Source organism: Echinops telfairi, unplaced genomic scaffold (assembly GCF_000313985.2).
Source record: "Echinops telfairi isolate 266 unplaced genomic scaffold, ASM31398v2 ScPeMD7_3533;HRSCAF=4204_1, whole genome shotgun sequence".
NCBI classification, from domain to species: Eukaryota; Metazoa; Chordata; class Mammalia; order Afrosoricida; family Tenrecidae; genus Echinops; species Echinops telfairi.
The window spans coordinates 2,773,341-2,792,074 of record NW_022107432.1 but is presented as its reverse complement, the minus strand read 5'-3'; the positions used below and the strand labels follow the sequence as shown (position 1 = coordinate 2,792,074).

The 18,734-nt window shown below is 38.0% G+C and overlaps 1 non-coding gene across 1 annotated transcript; it reads left to right on the top strand.

The window, feature by feature from the left end:
• Positions 1 to 545: 545 nt before the first annotated feature.
• Positions 546 to 679, top strand: LOC115871229. Its single transcript, XR_004047180.1, has one exon. It is a non-coding gene; the product is annotated as a small nucleolar RNA SNORA22 (small nucleolar RNA).
• Positions 680 to 18,734: the final 18,055 nt, after the last annotated feature.

Sequence of the window (18,734 nt, the reverse complement as noted above, 5' to 3'; positions counted from 1 at the left end):
TTTATAAACTATCAAGGGCTCATGAGGGAGGGGGGAGCAGGGAGGGAGGGGAAAAATGAGGACCTAATGTCGGGGGTTTAAATGGAGAGAAAATGTTTTGAGAAACGATGTACAAATGTGCTTCACACAATTGATGTGTGTATGGATTGGGATAACAGTTGTATGAGCCCCTAATAAAATGTTAAAAAAGAGAGAGAAAAAAAGGAGAACTTATATCAGGAGTTCAAGGAGAAAGAAAATGTATTGAAAATGATGGCAGCAAGTGCACCACTATGTTTGATCTAATGGAACTATGGATTGTAATAAGATCTGTAAAAGCTCCTAATAAAATGCTAAACGGAAAAAAAAAAAAGAAAGTGAAAAAAAAAAAAGTAAAGTAGACCATAATGATGTAGACGGATTAAAGCCATTTGCTGATGGAGGACAGCTCAAAATGAGAAGAAGCAGCTGCAAACATCTTTTCATTATTAATACTTGCTAGGTATGAATTTAGGATGGTGGAAATTGTCAAAAACAAGATGGACTACATAAAGATCAATGTGTTTCCACATGGTGAACACCCGAGTATGCTTCGTAGTTCCCTTCATCTTGATGCTGTGCTAGATCAATATCTGGTCCTTTCCTCTTCTTTGAAAGGCACATACATCCTTTCAGATGTATTCAAACAGCCAGCACATCTTAATTGTAGTAAACGGCATGGAGGTTCCAGAATGCTTTGTCAAAAAAACTAGACCTTTATGATGACCTGTTCAGTTGCATCTGCAAGGAAAACACCAGGAGGGAGTCATCTTATAACTGTGTGTAAAAGTGTAATTTTTTTGGAATAATATTAAATAATAATTAGTAAGTTAGGCATTAGTGAGCTAAAATGGACTGGTATTGCCCATTTTAAATCAGACAATCACATAGTTTACTATGACAAGAATGACAGATTCAAGAAAAATTGTCACACTCATTTTCAATTTTTTTTGTTTGTTTTGCTTTAAAATCATTTTATTGGGGGCTCGAACAGCTCTTATCACAATCCATACATACATCCATTGTGTCAAGCACATTTTAACATTTGTTTGCATCATCATTTTCCAAAACATTTTCTTTCTACTTGAGCCTTTGGTATCTGCTCCACATTTCACCCCTCCCTCTCCCATCCTCTCTCAGTCATGAATCCTTGATAATTTATAAATTTTTATTATTTTGTCATGTCTTACACTGGCCAATGTCGCCCTCCACCCACTTTTCTGTTGTTCATCCCCTTGGAGGGGGTTATAAGTAGATCATTGTGATCAGTTCCCCTTCTCTTCTCCTACCTTCTCCTTCCCCTCCTGGTATTGTTACTCTCATTATTGGTCCTCAGGGGGTTATCTGTCCTGGATTTCCTGTGTTTCCAGCTCTTATCTGTACCTGTATACATGCTCTGTTCTAGCCAGATTTGTAAGGTAGAATTGGGGTCATGATGGGCTGGTGAGGGGGAAGAAGCATTAAAGAACTAGAAGAAAGTTGTATGTTTCAACGGTACTATACTGCACCCTTACTGGCTCATCTCTTCCTTGTGACCCTTCTGTAAGGGGATGCCCAATTGTCTACAGATGGGCTTTGTTTCTCCACTCCACTACCTCCCCCTCATTCACATTGATATCATTATTTTGTTCTGGGTATTTAATGCCGGATATCTGATCCCTTTGACTCCTCATGATCACACAGGCTGGTGTGCTTCTTCCATGCTAACTGCATGGAAGAGAGCAGCAAGGGGAACAAAGCAATGAATGCCAAAAATACTTTAGGGCCAGGGCATGGCACTCCACCAGACTGGACTGGAAAACATTCCTAAAGGTCAACAAACAAATCTGGAACTATTTAAAGCTTTTGGGGAAGGGCTTGTCATTGGGTTTTTGTTGTTTTTGTGTTGTTTTCTTTTATTGTTTGGTTTTTCTCTGTCTTATTTTTGTGTTTATTATTGTCTCTGCATGTCGATCTAGATAAGGTAAGTGAGATAAACAATCCAGAGGAGAAAATAATGGAACTAATGACTTCTGGGAAACACAGGAGAGGGGAAGGTGAGGAAAAGGAAGTGGGTGTTAAGAAACCCAGGGACAAGGGAACAACAAGTGATTTAAAATTGATGGAGAGGGGGCCTTAGAATGCCTAGTAGGGCTTGATCAAGGGCAATGTAAACAAGAGGAATTTAAAAAATGCAAATGAAAGCTGAACATGATAGCGGGACAAGAGGAAAGTAAAAGTAAATAGAGGAAAGATCTAGGAGGCAAATGGGCATTTATAGAAGTCTAAATAGAGGCATGTACACATGTAAATATATTTGTATATTGAGTTAGTTAATTGTGCCAACCTGGCCGATAATCACATGTGGGGCTAACTGAAAGGCGGAGGGATAAATGGGTGGTGAGCCTTGCCTTTCTAGTTCTCGGGTCTCTTGCTTTGTGATGGTCGCACCAGGGTGCAGCTGCCTTAGCAGTTCCCTGCTTCAGCTTGCAAGATTGACTTCCTACAAGACATCCCCAAGGAGAAGCTACATGGACCTATCCCGATGCAGCCCTGGGTGCTGGAGCAGCCGTGTGGAGACCGCTGCTAGTGCTGAGATGCTTGTTCGTTCACTGACTCAGCTTTCCTCCTGCAGTCGGCATTATTGCCTCTGTTTTGTGAGGTGAAGGACTTTGTGGACTGGTGTTGGGTATGGGTTAATGTTGGACTTGTGGGCTTGGGCAGCATTGGGTGGGGATGTTTTCGTGATGCACACTTTCTTTACATAAAACTCTCTTATACATGAGTTGCTGTGGATTTTTTTCTCTAAAGTACCTAGACTGATACATATATAACAAGTAAATAGATTTATATATGCATATATTTATATGTTAAATATTAAGGTAGCAGATGGACATTGGGCCTCTATTCAAGTACTCCCTCAACGAAAGAACACTTTGTTCTAATAACCTAGCATTCCATGATGCTCAGCTTCCCAACACAATTGCTAAAGACAAAATGAGTGCATAAGCAAATATAGTGAAGAAAGCTGATGGAGCCTGGCTATCAAAAGATATTGTGTCTGGGGTCTTAAAGGCTTTAAGATAAAAAAGCAACCATCTACCTGAGAAGCAACAAAGTCCAAAGTCACTTTCAAAAAAAAGACATTTCATAATTAATTTGTGATAGGATAATATCTATCCACACACAAGGAAATCTAGTCACTACAACTGTTATTTAATTTTATGACAAATACTAAAGGGAGTGAAGAAGAAAATGAAAAATTTTATTAGCATCTTCATTCTAAAATTAGTCAACTATGTGGTCAAGATGCATTAATTAATAATTATTGGCAATCAGAAAGCAAAGGTTGGAAACAAAGCAGAAAGAACAGTAATTGGAAAATATGGCCTTGTTGGTGTAAAGAGAGCTGCATATCTCATGATAGAATTCTGCAAGACCAATGACTTATTTCGTGAAAAATACCTTAGTTCAAAACCATAAGTATTGACTATACACATGGACTACTCCATATGGCATACACAGAAATCAAAGGAGCCCTGGTAGAATAGTAGTTACATGTTAAGCTGCTAAACAAATGTCAAAAGTTCAAAACCACCAGCTACTCTACAGTTAACAGTTACAGTCATAGACACAGTTCTAGCCTGACAGTCGAAATTAATTCCATAAGAGTAGCTTTAGTTTGGTTTTGTTGGGGGGAAGAAAAATTAAAGAATCTAAATATCAGAAGCTAAAATGAGGCCCTGGGCCACCCGTAGAACAGATCATCAATTGCTCCTATGCAAGTTTAGGTTGAAGCTAAAGAAAGTTCAAACAAGGCCATAAAAAGTAAGAGAGGACTTTGAATTTATCCTACCTGAAATTGGAAAATATCTCATGAGCAGATTTGATGCATTGAAAATTAATTACTAAAGAACTGATGAGTTTGGAATGACATCAAGAACATCATACATGAAGAAAGAAAAAATATCCTCAAAATGCAAGGAAAAGGGAGAAAAAAAGAAAAGATGTAAATGGATATATGATACTTGTTCTTAATAATAAAATAACTAAGGCAAATAGAAAAATTAAAAGCTGAGCAAAGAACTCAGCAGGAAATTTCAAAGAACAGCTTCAAAAGGCAAAGTATTATAATGAAATGTGCAAAAACCTAGAGTTATAAAACCAAAAAGGAAGAACACACTCAAATATCTTAAACATAATTATTTGACATTAAAAAAAAAATCAAACCTTTAGTTGCAATACTGAAAGATTCCATGGGCAAAATACTGAATGATACAGGAAACATCAAAAGAATAAGGAAAGAATACACAGAATCATTATACCAAAAAAAGAATGTTGACATTCAACAATTTTAAGATCCAACAATACTGATGGAAGATGCCAAAGCTTCAATGAAAGCATTAGCCAAAAACAAAGCTCCCGAAGTTGATGGAAAACCAATTGAAATGCTTCAACAACTCATGAAGCACTGGAAACACCAAATCTTTTATGTCAAGAAATTTGGAACATATCTACCTGGCCAGCTGACTGGAAAAGATCCATTTTTATATACATTCCAAACAAAAATGACTCAACAGGATGAGAAAATTACCTAACACCATCATTAATAGCCCATGCAAACACATTTTACTGAAGTTCATTTAACAAGGACGACAGCAATGCATTGACATGGAGTTACCAGAAATCCAGGCCAGATTCAGAAAAGGATGTGGACCAAGGTATAGTTGATCACATGTGCTTTAGTAACTATGCGAAGGCATTCAATTGTGTGGAGCATAACAAACTATGGATATCCTTAAGAAGAATAGTAATTCCAGAACACTTCATTGTGCTCTGGGGGAACTTGTACATGGATCAAGAGGAAGTTGTGTGAACAGAAGAAGGAAATACTGCATGGTTTAAAATCAGGAAAGGTGTACATCAGGGTTGTATCCTCTTACTGTATTTATTCAATCCGCATGCTGAACAAATCATCAGAGCAGCTGGAGCATATACAGAAGAGCACAGCATCAGGACTGGAGGAAGCCTTATCCACCTGTGACATGAGATTGGCACAGCTTGCTTACTAAAAGTGAGGAAGACTTGAAGTACTTGCTGATGAAAATCAAGGATAGCAGTTTTCAATAAAAATTAAAACTTAATGTAAAGAAAACCAAAATCCTCATAACTAGACCAATAGGTAACATCATGACAAAGTGAGTAAAAATTGCAGTTTACCAAGGATTTCATTTTGCCTGAATCCACAATTCATGTTCATAGAAGCAATAGTCAAGAAATCAAATACTGTCTTGAATTGGGTAAATCTGCTGAATAAAACCTCTTTAAAATGTTGAAGACCTGACACAAACAATGATATTTTCAATTGCAACATAGTAATTGAAAGTAGGACATAGAATAAGGAAAATTGGAGAAAATGATAATTTTTGAATTATGGTTAGGTAAAGATTATTGAAAGTATCATGGACTTCCAAAATAACAAACAAGTATGTCTTATAAGAAGTATAGCCAGTGGGAGGCAAAGGGCATTTATAGAGGTCTAGATAAAGACATGTACATATGCAAATATATTTATGTGAGGATGGGGAAATAGATATATGTGCCTATATTTATAGGTTTAGTATTAAGGTAGCAGAAGGACATTGGGCCTCCACTCAAGTACTCCCTCAATGCAAGAATACTGTCTTCTATTAAATTGGCATTCTATGATGCTCACCTTCCCGACACAACCGCTGAAGACAAAACGGGTGAATAAGCAAATGTGGTGAAGAAAGCTGATGGTTCCCGGCTATCAAAAAGTATAGCGTCTGGGGTCTTAAAGGCTTGAAGGTAATCAAGCGGCCATCAAGCTCAGAAGCAGCAAAGCCCACATGGAAGAAGCACACCAGCCTATGCAATCACGAGGTGTCGAAGGGATCAGGTATAAGGCATCATCAGAACAAAAAATCTTACCATAGTGAATGATAGGGGGAGTGCAGAGTGGAGACCCAAAGCCCATTAGTAGGTCACTGGAGATCCCCTTGCTGAGGGGTTTCGGAGGGGAGACGAGCCAGTCAGGGAGCGATGTAGCAACAATGAAAAATACAACTTTCCTCTAGTTCCTAAATGTTTCCTCCCCACTGCCACTACCATGACACGAATTCTACCATGCAAGTCTGGCTAGACCAGAAGATGTACACTGGTACAGATAGGAACTGGAAATACAGGGAATCCAGGGTGGATGATCCCTGCGGGACCAGGGGTGTGAGTGGCGATACTGGGAGGGTAGAGGGAGAGTGGGTAGGAAAGAGGGAACCGATTACAAGGGTAGCCTGCTGGTTCAAGTCCCCAAGTCCAAACCAAGAAAATGAACTTAGCCTATTTTGTTCAGCACCACCTGCTGAGATGCAAAATGATTGAAAGCAAAAGAATAAGGCATCCCTTCTTCAATCAAGCAAAGGCGTGCACAGAGAATCCCATCACTAAATTTACTCCCCCAGGCCTAGACCAAAAATACCCAACTCTTTGCCATTGAATCAGTGATGACTTATAGTGACCACTTGTGGGTTTCTGAGCACAGTATTTCTCCCACGCAACTGCTATGGTTTCAAACTCAGGACAATGTAGATCACAGTCCAAAGTGTAACCACTACACCAGCAGGGCTCCTTGGCCTAGATTGGGGTCTTTTATTAAGGTGATTAGTGTCTGATTGGTGTTTATTGCCAGGTAACTTAGCACTAGTCTTCTGCTCAGGCTCTGCCAGGAAGGGGCATTTGTCACCAACACTGCATCTTTCTCAAAATCCAGGTCTTGCCTTCTGATGTCAAAAGGTTAGGTAGAGGACACACTAACACTGAAGTACACATGAACAATAGATCTAGTCTTAGCCAGTTCCTTGACGGGAGCATCCTGCATTTTTTTGTTTGTTTGGGGAGATAAACTTGTTTGTCACTAAAGACTCTAAGTCCATTTTCATTTTACTTTCTCTCTCTCTCTCTCTCTCTCTCTCTCTCTCTCTCTTTTAAATCCATTAAGACCACTCTTTAGATTTGAGGGATAGGAAATCTGGAGGGATTTTATTTTTTTTAGGAGAGGGGGTTTAAAGAACCATACTATATATATTTATACAGTCCATCTCAAAAAATGAAATCAACAAAAATATCCTGTTGAACCTTTCATATATGTGGTTCTTACCCGCGATCCTTCCTCCCTCCTTCTTCAATAACCTATACACTACCACGCCTCACTTGCTTCCATCTTAATTAAGAAGATGGAAGTTTTCCTATGAAGGGAACAGCTTACAAGAGGAAGTTAGTTCTAGTTTAACATAGTTATTAACAATGACAATTAATTTGTAGACCACATCCCCAAGGAAACTAAGGATAGGAACTTGAGTAGTATCTTATAAAAAGGTATGGATTCAAGATAGAACTCTACCTCATTAGCATAATAGATAACACATTCTGAAATAGAACTATAGCCACAAATAAATAAAACTCACTGCCATATCAATTTTGACTCACAGAGAGCATATATAGGATTTTGAACCTTTGGAAACTTTAAGGGCATGGACAACCCCATCTTACTTCTGCATAGTAGCTGGTGGGTTTGAACCCCAACTTTATGATTAGCAGTCCAAGGCTTACCCAATAGCTCTAGTGCTCCTTAAATTACAGGTATAAAGAGGAGACTTTAAAATAATGGAGGATTATGTCTAGAAAAGCCATTTTAAGTAATTAACTGAACCACATATTTGCTTCAAAAATTAATGAAAAATTATATTATTTTAAATTGCATTTTCAACAGTTTTTGAAGCACACACACATGCATGCACATATTCTGTTCCATTGATCTCTTCTCCTTGTCTTTAATTAATATTGTGGTAGTTATATAATCTGGTGCCAACTTGAGACTACTAAGAATGAAGAAGTAGAGTTCAGCCTATCAATCAGGTTGCAGCTTGATGACCTCATTTGAAGGTGCTACAGAGATAATTAGCTCCCTGGATGCAGGACACACTCTCTGCCAGCAAGACATGCCTGTTGATAAGCTACATGGAGCTAAGCTGATGGTTGCCAGGGACCTGGAGCTAGAGGAGCCACGTGGAGACCCATGCCAGCCAGAAATGCTTCCATGAGCACTAGATCCACAAGACTTTCCACCCACTGGCCTGCAATCTTCCTGCGTTCCACATTATTGCAAGGCTGTGTGAGTCTGAAGAAGAATTTACAGACTGGTATCAGGCTAATATTGGACTTATCGACTTGATCTGGAGTGGGATGGGATGCTTTCTTAATATGCAATTACCATATAAACTTGAGTATAAGCTATTTTTTCCCAGCACATTTTTTATGCAGCTTTTGTGGTAAAACTAGGTGCCTCAGCTGATATTTGGTTTGGCTTATACTCAAATATATATGGCATTCTTTGATATAAAGTTCTTTCTTATACATATTTGAGTGCCTCTGGATTTGTTTCTCTAGTCAACCCAGACTAACACAAATACTATCTCTTTTAGTTACTTTACATTTATACTTGATGTGTATAGTTACTCATATTTATATTAGATATGATCATCCCTTAGCTATTTGCATGACATTTTCAATATTGTTAATATTTTGTATTTCAGTTACATTTTAGAATCATCCTGGTAATTTGGTAATTTTTTAATCTGTTGAATTTATGAATTACCAAGAGAAAAATTGTTATCTTTATGAAATTAAATCCTCCCATCTAGGAAATTATATATTCTGCCCATTTCCCCCTTTATTTGTTTTGGTGAAATTTTATAAATTGATTGTGTCATTCTTGCACATCATTTCTGAAAAAAATGAATGTAAAGCAAACTAGTAAAAAGTATCCACCTATTAAATCTTGTTTGTCACAGTTTGGGAGCTGTAGGGATGTACTGCAAGAATCAGCTGGCATAAGAAAAACATCCCAAAGCATATAAATTAGAGTTATACAGTTTTTATAATAGAGCCCTTTCTTGAATATGGTTAGTACTTCCAGATGGCTGACAAGTGGGCAAATTAGAAATAGTGATGTTTGAAAAAAAAAACACTAGAAATATGCAAAGAAGTCAGTTCTTTCAGACTTTCCCCAAGATTTCCATTGTTAATTGCTCCTACAATAAAGAAAACTCACTTAGAAGCATCCTAGGATACTGAAAGCCAATTAACACTGCATCTCTGAAAGTTCATGTTGATTAATATTGGTTTAAGACAGAGACTGAGACAGAAGTCTTTAATGGATTGTTGGATGGAAAGAGGAAAATCTTCAGTTTAATGTCAAGATTCAAACATCACTACCTTGGCAAAGAGATTAATAGTCAATAGACTTATGAAAATTGAAAATGAAAGTCTTCGAGATTATGAAAGGATTTGTATTAAAAACTAAAGTTCTGACAAAAATGAACCTAATAAAGCTCAACACTTATTTATTACATAAATCCTTAAGTGTTCATAACTGCTCCAATAAATCAAAAGTCAAAACCAAACTTTGCAAGATCTACAAAAAAAATTCAAGGCCAGATCCATTCTTGACTTTCTATATCTTCAACTATAAAATAAAACAATCCCCACATTTGCTTAGACAAGGCTCAGAATATGTCCTTAATTTTTCAAAGAAAATAGTCCAGATTAATATATTCTGTATCTTTATGTGTATGTGTAGCCACTTAGACTCTCCTACAATTTAATCTTGTGGTGTATTATCATTTTGGGGCAGTATAAATGTACATCATTCTATCATTTTTTTAAGATATCCACATGACTCTTATGTGAATCATCACAAAAATTGATTTAAATGCATTTGATCTATATTCCGTGCCATGTACCTTAAGACCTAACTATTTAGTCAAATATTAGTATGTCTACAGTGTATGTTCTATTTATGACTTTTATTAGGTGTTCACGAGCCTCAAATTCAATGGAACTAGCAATCCCTACTTATAGTTAAATCTCTTTAGATAGGAAGATAAGTCCAAAAGTATTGGTAAAATATCATAGAAAGTATTGCTACAATATTATAAAATATTTAATAGACAAAAATATCAAAATGTGAAGCTATTTTTTAAAATGTATTATCCCTTGAGGTTGATAACCTTCTGAAAGCAACGCTTCCATCTTGCTAATGCATTTTCAAAGATTGTGAACGTTTCCCTCAAAACCATGAGCAGGTGCATTGTTGTCATTAATAAATATATATGTATACATTCCTTAGCACAAATTTCCTGTCCTTTGTCCTCTCAAATACAGCTTCCAGTTGTCTTAAACTCATACCATAAGGATTAGATGAGTCTTCTATCTTTAAGTACCGAACTCATTACTTATTACATAAATAATTCAACCAGTATACTCATAATTCTCACTTTGCAAGTCATTCTTTTTTGTCCACATGTGCGTATTTACAAGGTGATCAGCTTCAGTTACAGGAATCACAGGTTTCGGTTGTTGCAGGTTTTCTTTGGGCACAACTCAGCAGTCCATATGGAAATCAAACGTGCTATTCACTTTATTGGAACAAAGCTAAAACCAAATGAGCAAATTGGCCTGAGTGCAGAGTTGGCTGCAATGGGAAAGTCATAAAACAAGAGACTTCATTTGGAAACCACAGCCTCATCCATTACTTAACACAAAATAAACACATGAATACTGCTCTGTGTCATTGTTTTATGACAGGTATTTCTTTGTGGAATTATTAGTATTCTAGGGAGGACTTATCTGCGTGGAAACAGCTTTATTTATGTCAGAAAGATAATAGGTCTTTAATGGGAAGGGTAATGTCGAACTGTACTAAGGGCACAATACTGAAATTTTGTGGCTTGTTAAGATCAGTGGGTGAACACAAGAACAATAGCACTAAGAACATGATGAGACAATTATTATGTGTTTTAAACCACAGTTAATTACACAAATTACATATATTAAGTGAAAGAGAATTAACCATTAACTTTGTACATGCCTATTTGTAGCAATAGGTAGCCTGATAAATATAAGAGAACAAGAAATTAAAAGGAATATCCATCCTCTCAAAAACAAGTCACAAGGACCAGAACAATATGATTTAGTCCCAAAATATTATTAAATATACTCACTCACCTAATTTACTATAGAAAAAAGACAAAACAACCCCCTCCAAAACAAACTGGGCACCAAAATATAATGAATTTAAAGTTACTATAATATAGTTTACCTACTTATATATACACACATACACATTTATACTCCTATATACAGTGTCTCTCCTATAAGCCATTCAAATCCCTGAAACATAATACAGATTTTATCATCTTTTATAATAATGTAGTAATAAAAACAGCATTTGCCTTTCAAGGATTTACTTCTATACTTTATAGCATAAGTAAAAATTAAAAAAAATCAAGAGGTATTTCAATAATCTTCAAAAGGTTGAGTAAGAATATATAGTGAATGAAGGCCTGTACTCTAATGAATTCGACAACTTGGAAGACATGGAAAAATACTTGGAAAAATAATCCCTCCTTAGACTATCCCAGGTGGATGTCAAGAATCTCAACAGACCAGTAGCAATAGAAGAAATAGACAAGGTTATCAAGGATTAGCAACAAAAAATTCCCCGGGTCAGATGGCTTCACTGGAGAATTCTACCAAGCATTCAGGGAAGAACTGAAACCAATCCTACAAAAACTCTTCCAGAACATAAAAAAAGACGGAAAACTCCCAAAATATCTTTATGAAGCTAGTATAACTCTGATACCTAAAGCAGGAAAGGACCCCTCAACTACAGATCAATATATCTAGTGAGCACCAATGCAAAAATCATTGACAAAATACTAGCCAATAGAATACAAAAACATATACAACAAATAATGCACCATGGCCAAGTGGAATTCAGGGATGCAGGGATGATTCAATATATGAAAGACCATTAGTATTATTCGCCACATTGACATGAAAAATTATAAGAACCACATGATAATATTGATAGATGCAGAAAAGGCATCTGCTTAAGATACTCAAGAATACAGGATTGAAGGAAAATTCCTCAATATAATACAAGCTATATATGAAAGATGAATAGCCAACATGGTAGAAAATGGAGAAAAGATGAAAATAATCCCACTGAAAATGGGGACCAGACAAGAATTCCCTATCTCCACTCCTATTTAACATCATACTGGAGGTCCTAGCTAACAACATAAGGCAAAGTAAAGACATCAAAGGTATTCATCTAAGGAAGGAAAAGGCAAATCTATCATTATTTACAGATGATATGATTATATATATTGAAAATCCCCAAAACTCCACAAGAGGCATGTTGGAAGAGAAAGAGGTATATGGCAGAGTGGCAGGATACAAGAACAGCAAACAGAAATCTATCAGACTACTATACACATCAGACAATATCACAGAAGAGGCAATTGAAAAGGTAGTACCCTTTACAATAGCCAAGCACAAATTGAAATATCTAGGAATATACCTGACTGAACAAACCAAAAGATTTGTAGGAGGAAAACTACAGAACACTATTACAAGAAACCAAGAATGACCTCAACAAATGGAAGAATATTCTATGCTCGTGGATTGGAAGACTCAATATAGTAAAGATGTCAGTTCTGCCCAAGGCGCTATATAAGTTTAAAACTATCCCAATATGAATGCCATCATCCTTCTTCAAAGAATTGGGAAAACTGATTACCAACTTCATTTGGAAAGGGAAGAAGCCCAGAATTAGCAGAGAACTCAAGAAGGACAAAGTGGGAGGGCTTGCTTTACCTAATTTTAGCACCTACTACACACCCACCGAGGTCAAAACAGTGTGGTACTGGTATAAATATACTCAGACCAGTGGAAAAGAGCTTAAGAACCAGAAATAAAAACATCAGCATGCAGACAACTGATTTTTGATCAGGGCCCAAAAAATATTAAATGGGAAGTGGATGCCCTTTTTAATAAGTGGTGCTGGCAAAATGGATATCTACCTGTAGACAAATGAAGCAAGACCCTCACCTCACTCCATGCACAAGAATAAACTCAAGGTGGATCACAGACCTTGAGGTAAAACCACAAGCTATTAGGGCCATTAACGAAGGAATTGGGACAAACCTGAGAACCTTGGTACAGGGGATACATAGGCTATTGGAAATACGGAAGGACACAAATACAGAGGAGTCACAAATTGACAAGTGGGATATCCTGATGATGAAACATCTGTGTACATTGAAAGAATTCACTAAAAGAGTAATAAGAGATCCCACAGACTGGGAAAACATCTTTAGCAATGACACATCAGACAAAGGCCTGATATCAACAATACTTTGCTAGCTTACAATAAAAAAAAACTAATGGCCCACTAAGGATATGGGCAAAGGACCTGAACAGAAGTTTTACAAGGGCAGAAACCCGAATGGCCAATAAACATATGAGAAAATGTTCGCGATCATTAGCCATAAGAGAAATGCTAATTAAAACAACAACAAGATACCACCTAACACCCTCAACAATAGCCCAATTCAAAAAATCAGAAAGTAATAAGTCTTGGACGGACTGTGGTGAGATAGGAACCCTAGTCCCCTGCTGGTGAACCTGTAGATATGCATAGTCATTATGGAAATCAATTTGGTGATACTGAAAACATGGAAATCGAGTTACCATATGACCCAGCAATCCTCCTACTGGACATATACCCAGAAGAGGCAAGAAATAAACTACAGCCAGACATCTGTGCTCCAATGTTCATCGTGGCACAGTTCACAATTGCAAGGAGCTGGAAACAACTCAAATTTCCATCAATAGACTAATGGATGAAAAAACTGATACATACACACAATGGAGTACTTCGCTTCCCTAAAAAGCCATGATGAACACACGAAGCACATTGCCGCATGGAAAGAACTGGAGGAAATCATGCTAAGCGAAGTAAGCCAAGCGGATAAGGACAAGTACAACATGAGTCCACTGAGGTAAGCTTAAAATATGGAGCATAGGAGATAAGCTACTATGTACATACATTGCTGGGGTGAGGCCCAGGTGCTATGGCATGGGTCAAACCCAATCCAGGGATATATATGACAGCCAACTAATAGTAAGGGGAAATAAAGAGAAAAATAAAAGACATGGGTGGTGTGGAGCAGGGCACTAACCCACTGAAGAGGAAGGTATTATTTATATCTCCACAGGAGAGGGAGAGAGAGAGCAAGCTTCAATCCAGTACACCAAGACCAGAATACAATATACCGGCAAGTAGAAGGGAACAAGTAGAGAGGTCTGAGGGGCCATACAATCTCAAGTATGTAGACCCCTCTCCCCCAGAAGAATACACTTCAGAGAATAGCAGTGAAGCTACAGCTTAGGGAGAGGAGCAGGTCTGAGTAGAGCACACAGGAGAAACAAAGAGGGAAGGAGAGGGAGGGGAACACATCCTGGCTCATGGAGACCTGAGAACGATATTCCTGCTCAGAGCAGACAATGCACAGAGAAAACCTTAGGGCCGGCCCCACCACATGGCACGACATCCCACATTGAACCATAGCGCTAAGGGGGACAACACTGGAGACACAGTGCAGAAATGGTGCCCAATCTGACTCCATCACACTGGGGCAAAACACTAAGTGTATGCAACAGAGCAACAAGGGGAGCAAAGCAATAGGGGAATACCAAAAATAGACTTAGGGGACAGAGTGTGGTACTCCATCAGACTTGGCTGGAAAACACTCCTAAAGGTCTAAAACAGATCTGGAACTATATATAGGCTTTTCCTTTTTTGTCATTGGCTTTCTTTTTGTTTTTATTTTGTTTGTTGTTGTTGTTTTGTTGGTTTTGTCTTCCTTTGTTGTTTTGCGTGGCTCTGCCTGGTTTTGGTACTTATTAATGTCTCTGCATATCTATATACATAGGAGAGGTGAGATAAACAATTCAGAGAAGAAAACAGTGGGGCCAAAGGTTCAGGGGGGACATAGGAGAAAAGAAGGTAGAAGAAAGGAAGGGGGGTATCAACCAAAACAGCGACAAGGGAACAAAAATTAACTAAAATCAATGGAGAGAAGCACATAGGCGGCCTAGTGGGGCTTAATCAAGGGCAATGTAACAGCGAGGAATTAATGAACCTGGATGAAGGCCGAACATAATAGTGGGACAAGAGGAAAGCAAAAGGAAATAGAGGAAAGAACTAGGAGGCAATGGACATTTATAAAGGTCTAAATACAGGCGTGTACATACGTAAATATATTTATATATAACAATAGGGAAATAGATCTATGTACTTATATTTATATGTTAAGTATTAAGGTTGTAGATAGACATTGGGCCTCGACTCAAGTATGCCCTTAACACAAGAACACTTGTTCTAATAATCGAGCATTCTGTGATGCTGACCGTCCCAACATGATCGCTGAGGACAAAGTGGATATATAAGCAAATGTGGTGAAGAAAGCTGATGGTGCCTGGCTATCAAAAAATATAGTGTATGGAGTCTTAAAGACTTGAGGATAAACAAGCAGCCATCTAGCTGAGAAGCAACAAAGCCCATATGGAAGAAGCACACTAGCCTGTGTGATCATGAGGTGTCAATGGGATCAGGTATCAGGCATCAAAGACCCAGGAAAAAAATCATATCAAAGTGATGGAGGGGGAGTGCAGAGTAGAGACCCAAAGCCCATCTGGAGACAATTGAACATCCCCTTACAGAAGGGTCTGGGGAGGAGACGAGCCAGTCAGGGTGCAGAATAGCACCGATGAAGCATACAACTTTCCTCTAGTTCTTTAATACTTCCTCCCCCCACTATCATGATCCCAATTCTACCTGACTAGACCTTAATATGTACACTGATACAGATAAGAGCCCATATCACAGGGAATCCAGGACATATAAACTCCTCAGGACCAATAATGAGAATAGAGATACCAGAGGATAAGGGAAGGTGGGGGAGCAAGGGGGGAATCTATCACAAGGATCAACATATAACCCCTCTCAGGGGGACGAACAACAGAAAAGTGGATGAAGGGAGACAGAGTTCAATGTAATATATGAAAATAATAATCTATAATTTATCAAGGGTTCATGAGAGAGGAAGGGTAAAGGGAGGGTGGGGAAAAATGAGGAGCTGATATCAAGGGCTCAAGTAGAAAGAAAATGATTTGAATATGATGGGAACATATGTACACATGTTCTTGACACAATGGCTGGCTGGATGGATGGATTGTGATGAGCTGTAAAAGTATTTAATTAAAATTCTTTTTTATTAAAAGTATTTAATAAAAAAAGAGATCAAAAGATGTATTGCATTAAGTAAATCTGCTGCACAAGACCTCTTTCAAGTATACAAGACCAGGGATGTTACTTTGAGGACTAAGGTGTGCCTGGCCCAAGCCATGGTATTCTCCATTGCCTCATATTAATGTGAGTGTTAGATATTGAAAAAGGAAGACCAATGAAGAATCGATGCATTTGAGTTGTGGTGCTGGAGAAGAACAATCAAAGCACCTTGGACTGCTAAAAGGACAAACTGATCTGTGTTGGAAGAAGTAAGGGCTGGAAACCCCTTAGAGTCAAGAATGGCAAAACTTCATCTTCCATACTTTGGGCATATTGTCAGGAGAGACCAGTCCCTGGAGAAGGACATCATGCTTGGTAAGGTGGAGGAGCAGTGAAAGAGGCGATGGCCCTCAATGAGATGAAATGACACGGTGGCTGCATCAAAGGGTTCGGGCATAGAAACAATTGTGAGGATGATGCAGGACCGTGCAGTGTTTCATTCTGTTGTGGTTGGAGTTACGATGGGCTAGAAAGGACTTGATGGTACCTAACAACAATGGAGAGACCAGTTTATTGTGACATACATGGAGTCTTGTACATACATATGTACATGTAAATACTATGACTTGATTCAATTCAGTGGAAACTGTTTTTTTTTTAACCCATCCACTAGAATAGCTAAAGTTAAAAAGATGTTCATATCATACATTAATGAGGATATGGAGCTACTAAAAGTAGCATGTTTTTCTGATGGGGGTATAAATACCACAAATCTAGAAAATGGGATTTAGAGACTATGGAATTTTTCCATTAACTTTCTGAGGAGTCAAAACTGACTCAACAGCACATTTTTTCTTAACTGAAATAAAAGCATGCACCGACCTAACACTTATGCCTGACTTTCCACTGGAGCTTGTCCTAGTAACACCCAACTGATGTCAAGCTGAGTATACATGGACATTTTGGTTTCAGCCCCATAGGGTCCCTTCTGACTCATAGTGACCCTGTGCACAATCGAAGGAAGCACGGCCTCGTCCCACCCCCTCCCAGTTGTTATGTTGCAGGCCATCGGTAGGAGAATAAACAAGCGCTTGTAAGTTCACACAAAGGAGTACAACAAAATCAGTGCATCATAGGTGTGTTGAGGATCCTTCATTGACCAGCAAAAAAATAATCATATTTATAGGAATTTATTTATATTAATCTCTAAGGAAGATATCTATTTCCTAGTGATTGAAAGTCTATTTGAGGTTGCCCCAGACTTGTAGAGAGGAGAAGGTAATTTGAAGTGAACTGGAAAAAGGTACAAGGGGACTTTCTAAGGAGCACTAGTGGTATAATGGATTATACCCTGGTCTGCTAACAGCAAGGTCCGTAGTTCAAAACCACTAGCCCCTCAGTGGGAGAAAGATGAACTTTTCTACTCCCATAAAGGATTTTGAGGGTGTGGGGAAGGGGAGGGGAAAAAGGAGGAGCTGATACCAAAGGCTCAATAAAAAGTAAATTTTTAGAAAATGATGACAACAGATGTATAAATACGCTTGATACAATTGATGTGTGGATTGTTTTAAGACCTGTACTGTAGAAGCCCCCAATAAAATGATCTTTTAATAAAAAAATAAATAATAAAAAGAATATATACTGAGATAACGTTGCAATAAAAAGGGGTTAATAAAAAAATTCACAATGGCACTAATTATTCTCTGTGTATATGTTCAATATTTAATGGATTGTGTTAGTTTTAAGATAGTAGACTAACTATTGATCCTATAATTACATTTTATAGTATCAATATGCAGAAATATTAAGATAGCACATAGGGTCAAAGTAAACCCCCACAAAAACAAGTAAACAAAGACATTTATGATTCACAGTGACCCTCTAGAACAGAGTAGAACTGCCCCTGTGGGCTTCCACGTCAGGCCATCAGAACAGAAAGGCTCCTCTTTGTCCCATGGAGCAGCTGGTGGCTTCACGGTGCTGGCCTCAGTTGCAGTCCCATGCGTAACCTACTATGCCACCAGGGCTCCTGTCTGAGCCAGGTGGGCAGCATACTGATATGGTGCCATCATTCTTAAAATTTTGAGTGTTTCTTATCTTTCAGGAATCAGCAAACATTTTCCAAGAACCAGTGGTTTCAAGTCACTGAATTTCAAAGAACTTATACTTTAAGACACAGAAATAAGTACCATGTAGAAATACTATCAGGATTTTAAAGGAGTTTGTAAAACTGGATTACCTAATTTGCACATATTCTTAACTTTGCGCTATCTAAATCCTGCAGGTAACAACATTTGCTATATTCCCTCATTGGCTTTAGGATTTTTGCTTTCCTATGAGCAGAGCAGGCCTTTGGACCTGGCCCGCAGCTGGTTCACTCTCCTCTCCCAAGTCAAACCTTTAACACCATCAAGCAGTGGGTGATTCTTTCGAAGAGTAAGTCATATTTTATAACACCTCTACTGGAAAGCTTTCCCATTTATCCAGAGAAATGGGAAATATTTTTAAAGTGCCTGGGAGT